At 41.3% G+C, this 9,623-nt stretch overlaps 1 non-coding gene across 1 annotated transcript; it reads left to right on the forward strand.

The window, feature by feature from the left end:
• Nucleotides 1-7,995: 7,995 nt before the first annotated feature.
• LOC130959189 (small nucleolar RNA R71) lies at nt 7,996-8,103 on the forward strand. Its single transcript, XR_009078284.1, has one exon. It is a non-coding gene; the product is annotated as a small nucleolar RNA R71 (small nucleolar RNA).
• Nucleotides 8,104-9,623: the final 1,520 nt, after the last annotated feature.

Below are 9,623 nucleotides of genomic sequence, written 5' to 3' on the forward strand. Positions count from 1 at the left end.
ATTGTCAAGATATGGTTATTAGACAAGGATAGTGACCCCAATTCCCATGTCTAGCTAAGAGTTACTGGTGCACGAAATTGTGATAATCAATGGCGCCATCAACATGGTACGCTCATTGCAATCTCAACTCTTTATCACAACTCCGCACAACTAACCAGCAAGTGCACTGGGTCATCCAAGTAATAAACCTTACGCGAGTAAGGGTCGATCCCACGGAGATTGTTGGTATGAAGCAAGCTATGGTCACCTTGTAAATCTTAGTCAGGCAGACTCAGATGGTTATAGATGAAATATGAATAAAAGATAAAGATAGAGATACTTATGCAATTCATTGGTAAGAACTTCAGATAAGCGAATGGAGATGCTTTGTCCCTTCCGTCTCTCTGCTTTCCTACTGTCTTCATCCAATCCTTCTTACTCCTTTCCATGGCAAGCTTATGCAAGGGTTTCACCGTTGTCAGTGGCTACCTCCCATCCTCTCAGTGGAAATGTTCAACGCACCCTGTCACGGCACGGCTATCCAGCTGTCGGTTCTCGATCATGTCGGAATAGAATCCAGTGATTCTTTTGCGTCTGTCACTAACGCCCCACAATCGCGAGTTTGAAGCACGTCACAGTCATTCAATCATTGAATCCTACTCAAAATACCACAGACAAGGTTAGACCTTCCGGATTCTCTTGAATGCCGCCATCAGTTCTGGCCTATACCACGAAGACTCTGATCTCACGGAATGGCTGGCTCGGTTGTCAGGCGAGCGCTCGGTTGTCAGGCGATCAACCATGCGTCGTGTATCAGGAATCCAAGAGATAAACATTAGAGCCTTGTTTGCTTGTAGAACAGAAGTGGTTGTCAATCACTTGTTCATAAGTGAGAATGATGATGAGCATCACATAATCATCACATTCATCAAGTTCTTGAGTGCGAATGAATATCTTGGAATAAGAACAAGCTGAATTGAATAGAAGAACAATAGTAATTGCATTAATACTCGAGGTACAGCAGAGCTCCACACCTTAATCTATGGTGTGTAGAAACTCCACCGTTGAAGATACATAAGAACAAAAGTGATCATTGGCTTCGGTCCCAGAGAGGGAACCAGAAAAACCAAGATGAAAATACAATAGTAAAAGGTCCTATTTATAGGGAACTAGTAGCTTAAGGTTTACAAAGATGAGTAAATGACATAAAAATCCACTTCTGGGCCCACTTGGTGTGTGCTTGGGCTGAGCATTGAAGCATTTTCGTGTAGAGACTCTTCTTGGAGTTAAACGCCAGCTTTTGTGCCAGTTTGGGCGTTTAACTCCCACTTTGGTGCCAGTTCCGGCGTTTAACGCTGGGAATTCTGAAGGTGACTTTGAACGCCGGTTTGGGCCATCAAATCTTGGGCAAAGTATGGACTATCATATATTGCTGGAAAGCCCAGAAAGTCTACTTTCCAACGCCGTTGAGAGCGCGCCAATTGGGCTTCTGTAGCTCCAGAAAATCCACTTCGAGTGCAGGGAGGTCAGAATCCAACAGCATCTGCAGTCCTTTTCAGTCTCTGAATCAGATTTTTGCTCAGGTCCCTCAATTTCAGCCAGAAAATACCTGAAATCACAGAAAAACACACAAACTCATAGTAAAGTCCAGAAAAGTGAATTTTAACTAAAAACTAATAAAAATATACTAAAAACTCAACTAAATATACTAAAAACATACTAAAAACAATGCCAAAAAGCGTACAAATTATCCGCTCATCACAACACCAAACTTAAATTGTTGCTTGTCCTCAAGCAACTGAAAATCAAATAAGAGAATATGCAATGAATTCCAAAAACATCTATGAAGATCAGTATTAATTAGATGAGCGGGGCTTTTAGCTTTTTGCCTCTGAACAGTTTTGGCATCTCACTTTATCCTTTGAAATTCAGAATGATTGGCTTCTTTAGGAATTCAGAATCCAGATAGTGTTATTGATTCTCCTAGTTGAGTATGATGATTCTTGAACACAGCTACTTTATGAGTCTTGGCCGTGGCCCAAAGCACTCTGTCTTCCAGTATTACCACCGGATACATACATGCCACAGACACATAATTGGGTGAACCTTTTTAGATTGTGACTCAGCTTTGCTAGAGTCCCCAATTAGAGGTGTCCAAGGTTCTTAAGCACACTCTTTTTGCCTTGGATCACAACTTTATTTCTTTCTTTTTTTCTTTCTTTTTCTCTTTCTCTTTTTTTTTCTCGTTTTTCTCCTTCCTTTTTTTTTGTATTCACTGCTTTTTCTTGCTTCAAGAATCATTTTTATGATTTTTCAGATCCTCAGTAACATGTCTCCTTTTTCATCATTCTTTCAAGAGCCAACATTCATGAACCACAAATTCAAAAGACATATGCACTGTTTAAGCATACATTCAGAAAACAAAAGTGTTGCCACCACATCAAAATAATTAATCTGTTATAAAATTCAAAATTCATGCAATTCTTCTCTTTTTCAATTAAGAACATTGTTTATTTAAGAAAGGTGATGGATTCATAGGACATTCATAACTTTAAGGCATAGACACTAAGACACTAATGATCATAAGACACAAACATGGATAAACATAAGCATGAAAATTCGAAAAACAAGAAAATAAAGAACAAGGAGATTAAAGAACGGGTCCACCTCAGTGATGGCGGCTTGTTCTTCCTCTTGAAGATCTTATGGAGTGCTTGAGCTCCACAATGTCTCTTCCTTGTCTTTGTTGCTCCTCTCTCATGATTCTTTGATCTTCTCTAAATTCGTGGAGGAGGATGGAATGTTCTTGGTGCTCCACCCTTAGTTGTCCCATGTTGGAACTCAATTCTCCTAGGGAGGTGTTAATTTGCTCCCAATAGTCTTGTGGAGGAAAGTGCATCCCTTGAGGCATCTCAGGGATCTCATGATGAGAGGGGTCTCTTGTTTGCTCCATCCTTTTCTTAGTGATGGGCTTGTCCTCATCAATGAGGATGTCTCCTTCTATGTCAACTCCTACTGAATAACAGAGGTGACAAATGAGATGAGAAAAGGCTAACCTTGCTAAGGTAGAGGACTTGTCCGCCACCTTATAGAGTTCTTGGGCTATAACCTCATGAACTTCTACTTCTTCTCCAATCATGATGCTATGGATCATGATGGCCCGGTCTAGAGTAACTTCAGACCGGTTGCTAGTGGGAATGATTGAGCGTTGGATAAACTCCAACCATCTTCTAGCCACGGGCTTGATGTCATGCCTTCTTAATTGAGCCGGCTTCCCTCTTGAATCTCTCTTCCATTGGGCGCCCTCTTCACAAATGTCAGTGAGGACTTGGTCCAACCTTTGATAAAAGTTGACCCTTCTTGTGTAAGGATGTTCATCTCCTTGCATCATGGGCAAGTTGAATGGCAACCTCACATTTTCCGGACTAAAATCTAAGTATTTCCCCCGAACCATTGTAAGCCAATTCTTTGGGTTCGGGTTCACACTTTGATCATGGCTCTTGGTGATCCATGCATTGGCATAGAACTCTTGAACCATTAAGATTCTGACTTGTTGAATGGGGTTGGTGAGAACTTCCCAACCTCTTCTTCGAATCTCATGTCGGATCTCCGGATATTCACTCTTTTTGAGTTTGAAAGGGACCTCGGGGATCACCTTCTTCAAGGCCACAACTTCATAGAAGTGGTCTTGATGCACCCTTGAGATGAATCTCTCCATCTCCCATGACTCGGAGGTGGAAGCTTTTGCCTTCTCTTTCCTCTTTCTAGAGGTTTCTCCGGCCTTGGATGCCATAAATGGTTATGGAAAAACAAAAAGCAATGCTTTTACCACACCAAACTTAAAAGGTTTGCTCGTCCTCGAGCAAAAGAAGAAAGAATAGAGGAGAAGAAGAAGAAAATGGAGGAGATGGAGGAGGTTGTGTGGTTCGGCCAAAGGGGGAAGAAGTAGTGTTTAGGGTGTGGGAAAATGAAGGAGTGAGGATGGGTTTATATAGGGGTGAGGGGAGGGGTAGGGTTCGGCCATTATGGGTGGGTTTAGGAGGAAAAGTGGTTTGAATTTTGAATGGTGAGGTAGGTGGGGTTTTATGAAGGATGGATGTGAGTGGTGAAGAGAAAGATGGGATTTGATAGGTGAATGGTTTTTGGGGAAGAGTGGTTGAGGTGATTGGTGAATGGGTGAAGAAGAGAGAGGGTGGTGGGGTTGGTGGGTGATGAGCTGATGATTTGTACCCTTATTGGCATTGTTTTTAGTATGTTTTTAGTATGATCTAGTTAGTTTTTAGTATATTTTTAGTAGTTTTTAGTTAAAATTCACTTTTCTGGACTTTACTATGAGTTTGTGTATTTTTCTGTGATTTTAGGTATTTTCTGGCTGAAATTGAGGGACCTGAGCAAAAATCTGATTCAGAGACCGAAAAGGACTGCAGATGCTGTTGGATTCTGACCTCCCTGCACTCGAAGTGGACTTTCTGGAGCTACAGAAGCCCAATTGGCGCGCTCTCAACGGCGTTGGAAAGTAGACATCCTGGGCTTTCCAGCAATATATGATAGTCCATACTTTTCCCAAGATTTGATGGCCCAAACCGGCGTTCAAAGTCACCTCAAGAAATTCCAGCGTTAAACGCCGGAACTGGCACCAAAATGGGAGTTAAACGCCCAAACTGGCATAAAAGCTGGCGTTTAACTCCAAGAAGAGTCTCTACACGAAAATGCTTCATTGCTCAGCCCAAGCACACACCAAGTGGGTCCGGAAGTGGATTTTTATGCCATTTACTCATCTTTGTACACCTTAGGCTACTAGTTTTCTATAAGTAGGACCTTTTACTATTGTATTAGACATCTTGGTAGCTATCTCTGAGTTTTATGCTATCTTAGATCATTTTGGAGGCTGGCCATTCGACCATGCCTAGACCTTGTTCTTATGTATTTTCAACGGTGGAGTTTCTACACACCATAGATTAAGGTGTGGAGCTCTGCTGTACCTCGAGTATTAATGCAATTACTATTGTTCTTCTATTCAATTCCGCTTGTTCTTTGTCCAAGATATCACTTGTTCTTCAACTTGATGAATGTGATGATCCGTGACACTCATCATCATTCTCACTTATGAACAAAGTGACTGACAACCACTCTGTTCTACAAGCAACAAGGCTCTAGTGTTTATCTCTTGGATTCCTGATACACGATGCATGGTTGATCGCCTGACAACCGAGTGCTCGCCTGACAAACGAGCCAGCCATTCCGTGAGATCAGAGTCTTCGTGGTATAGGCGAGAACTGATGGCGGCATTCAAGAGAATCCGGAAGGTCTAACCTTGTCTGTGGTATTCTGAGTAGGATTCAATGATTGAATGACTGTGACGTGCTACAAACTCCTAGCAGGCGGGGCGTTAGTGACAGACGCAAAAGAATCGCTGGATTCTATTCCGGCTTGACCGAGAACCGACAGCTGATTAGCCATATGCTGTGACAGAGCATAGGAACATTTTTACTGAGAGGATGGGAGGTAGCCACTGACAACGGTGAAACCCTTGCATAAGCTTGCCATGGAAAGGAGTAAGAAGGATTGGATGAAGACAGTAGGAAAGCAGAGAGACGGAAGGGAAGGCATCTTCATACGCTTATCTGAAGCTCTCACCAATGATATACATAAGTATCTCTATCTTTATCTTTATGTTTTATTCATCATCTATACCCATTTGAGTCTGCCTGACTGAGATTTACAAGGTGACCATAGCTTGCTTCATACCAACAATCTCCGTGGGATCGACCCTTACTCACGTAAGGTATTACTTGGACGACCCAGTGCGCTTGCTGGTTAGTTGTGCGAAGTTGTAGTGATCACAATTTTGCGCACCAGTGGGGATCCTGTGGGGTCCACAGATCCTGAGGTGTCAAGGAAAAGTCATCCCTGCACCAAATGGCATGCAAAAATGCGTTTTGAGCCAATTCTGGCGTTAAACGCCGGGCTGGTGCCCATTTCTGGCGTTTAATGCCAAGTTCTTGCCCTTTTCTGGCATTTAACGCCAGTCTGGTGCCCCTTTCTGGCGTTAAACGCCCAGAATGGTGCCAGAATGGGCGTTAAACGCCCATCTGCTAGCCTTACTGGCGTTTAAACGCTAGTAGGTTCTTCCTCCAGGGTGTGCTATTTTTCTTCCTGTTTTTCATTTTATTTTTGCTTTTTCAATTGATTTTGTGACTTCTCATGATCATCAACCTAAAGAAAACATAAAATAACAAAGGAAAATAGATAAAATATAACATTGGGTTGCCTCCCAACAAGCGCTTCTTTAATGTCAGTAGCTTGACAAAGGGCTCTCATGGAGCCTCACAGATGCTCAGAGCAATGTTGGAACCTCCCAACACCAAACTTAGAGTTTGAATGTGGGGGTTCAACACTAAACTTAGAGTTTGGTTGTGGCCTCCCAACACCAAACTTAGAGTTTGACTGAGGGGGCTCTGTTTGACTCTGTTTTGAGAGAAGCTCTTCATGCTTCCTCTCCATGGTGACAGAGGGATATCCTTGAGCCTTAAACACAAGGGATTCCTCATTCACTTGAATGATCAGTTCACCTCTATCAACATCAATCACAGCCTTTGCTGTGGCTAGGAAGGGTCTGCCAAGGATGATGGATTCATCCATGCACTTCCCAGTCTCTAGGACTATGAAATCAGTAGGGATGTAATGGTCTTCAACTTTTACCAGAACATTCTCTACAAGTCCATAGGCTTGTTTCTTTGAATTGTTTGCGATCTCTAGTGAGATTCTTACAGCTTGTACCCTAGAGATCCCTAGCTTCTCCATTATAGAGAGAGGCATGAGGTTTACACTTGACCCTAGGTCACACAAGGCCTTCTTGAAGGTCATGGTGCCTATGGCGCAAGGTATTGAGAACTTTCCAGGATCTTGTCTCTTTTGAGGTAATTTCTGCCTAGACAAGTCATCCAGTTCTTTGGTGAGCAAAGGAGGTTTGTTCTCCCAAGTCTCATTTCCAAATAACTTGTTATTTAGCTTCATGATTGCTCCAAGGTATTTAGCAACTTGCTCTTCAGTGACATACTCATCCTCTTCAGAGGAAGAATACTCATCAGAGCTCATGAATGGCAGAAGTAGATTCATTGGAATCTCTATGGTCTCATTTTGAGCCTCATATTCCCATGGTTCCTCATTAGGGAACTCATTGGAGGTCAGTGCACGCCCATTGAGGTCTTCCTCAGTGGCGTTCACTGCCTCTTCATCCTCTCCAAGTTCGGCCATATTGATTGCCTTGCACTCTCCTTTTGGATTTTCTTCTGTATTGCTTGGAAGAGTACTAGGAGGGAGTTCAGTAATTTTCTTGCTCAGCTGTCCCACTTGTGCCTCCAAATTCCTAATGGAGGACCTTGTTTCAGTCATGAAACTTTGAGTGGTTTTGATTAGATCAGAGACCATGGTTGCTAAGTCAGAGTGGCTCTGCTTAGAATTTTCTATCTGTTGCTGAGAAGATGATGGAAAAAGCTTGCCATTACTAAACCTGTTCCTTCCACCATTATTATTGTTGAAACCTTGTTGAGGTCTCTGTTGATCCTTCCATGAGAAATTTGGATGATTTCTCCATGAAGAATTATAGGTGTTTCCATAGGGTTCTCCCATGTAATTCACCTCTTCCATTGAAGGGTTCTCAGGATCATAAGCTTCTTCTTCAGATGAAGCATCCTTAGTACTGCTTGGTGCATTTTGCATTCCAGACAGACTTTGAAAAATCAAATTGACTTGCTGAGTCAATATTTTATTCTGAGCCAATATGGCATTCAGAGTATCAATCTCAAGAACTCCTTTCTTCTAACTTGTCCCATTGTTCACAGGATTCCTTTCAGAAGTGTACATGAATTGGTTATTTGCAACCATTTCAATTAGTTCTTGAGCTTCTGCAGGCGTCTTCTTCAGATGAAGAGATCCTCCAGCAGAGCTATCCAAAGACATCTTGGATAGTTCAGAGAGACCATCATAGAAAATACCTATGATGCTCCATTCAGAAAGCATGTCCGAAGGACATTTTCTGATCAATTGTTTGTATCTTTCCCAAGCTTCATAGAGGGATTCTCCTTCCTTCTGTCTAAAGGTTTGGACTTCCACTCTAAGCTTACTCAATTTTTGAGGTGGAAAGAACTTTGCCAAGAAGGCATTGACTAGCTTTTTCCAAGAGTTCAGGCTTTCTTTAGGTTGTGAGTCCAACCATGTCCTAGCTCTGTCTCTTACAGCAAAAGGGAATAGCATAAGTCTGTAGACCTCAGGGTCAACCCCATTAGTCTTGACAGTGTCACAGATTTGCAAGAATTCAGCCAAAAACTGATGAGGATCTTCCAATGGAAGTCCATGGAACTTGCAATTCTGTTGCATTAGAGAAACTAATTGAGGCTTAAGCTCAAAGTTGTTTGCTCCAATGGCAGGGATAGAGATGCTTCTCCCATAGAAGTCGGGAGTAGGTGCAGTAAAGTCACCCAGCACCTTCCTTGCATTGTTGGCATTGTTGTTGTTTTCGGCTGCCATGTCTTCTTCTTCTCTGAAGATTTCTGTTAGGTCCTCGGAGAGTTGTGCCTTAGCTTCTCTTAGCTTTCGCTTCAAGGTCCTTTCAGGTTCAGGGTCAGCCCCAACAAGAATGCCTTTGTCTTTGTTCCTGCTCATATGAAAGAGAAGAGAACAAGAAAATGTGGAATCCTCTATGTCACAGTATAGAGATTCCTTGAGGTGTCAGAGGAACAAAAAAAATAGAAGAAAGAGGTAGAAGAATTCGAACTTAGTGAGATAGAGTTCGAATTGTGCATTGAGGAGGAGTGTTACTCCATAAATATAAGGATGTGAGAAGAAGGGAAGAGATTTTTCGAAAATTAATTAAAAAGATTTTAAAAACATTTTGAAAAAGATTTTGAAGAAGATATGATTGAAAACTTTTTTTTTTTTGAAAAAGATGTGATTTGAAAGTTATGGTTTTTTAAAAAGATGTGATTGAGAAGATATGATTTGAAAAACAATTTAAAAAGATTTGATTTAAAAAATTAATGACTTGCCTAACAAGAAAAGATATGATTCAAACATTAAACCTCTCTCAGCAGAAAAGGCAACATACTTGAAATGTTCAATCAAATCATTAATTGTTAGCAAATATCTTTGAAAAAGGAAAGAAATTGATTTTGAAAAAGATTTGACTGAGAATATATGATTTGAAAAAGATTTGATTTTGAAAAACTTTGAAAACTTGAAAAAAATTTGCATTAAAAACAGAATCTTCCCTCTTGTGCCATCCTGGCGTTAAACGCCCAGAATGGTGCACATTCTGGCATTTAACGCCCAATGCACTACCTTTTTGGGCGTTAAACGCCCAACCAGGCACCCTGGCTGGCGCTTAAACGCCAGTATGTCCTTCTTCACTGGGCGTTTTGAACGCCCAGCTTTTTCTGTGTAATTCCTCTGCTGCATGTTCTGAATCTTCAGTTCCCTGTACTATTGACTTGAAAATAGAACCAAGATCAAATAAACAATGCATGCAAGACACCAAACTTAAAATAAGACACTAGACTCAAACAAGAAACATAAAATATTTTTGGTTTTTATGATTTTGTAAAATTTTTTGTTTTTTTCGAAAATTAAGTGAAAAAGAAAATAAA

Source organism: Arachis stenosperma, chromosome 10 (assembly GCF_014773155.1).
Source record: "Arachis stenosperma cultivar V10309 chromosome 10, arast.V10309.gnm1.PFL2, whole genome shotgun sequence".
NCBI lineage: Eukaryota > Viridiplantae > Streptophyta > Magnoliopsida > Fabales > Fabaceae > Arachis > Arachis stenosperma.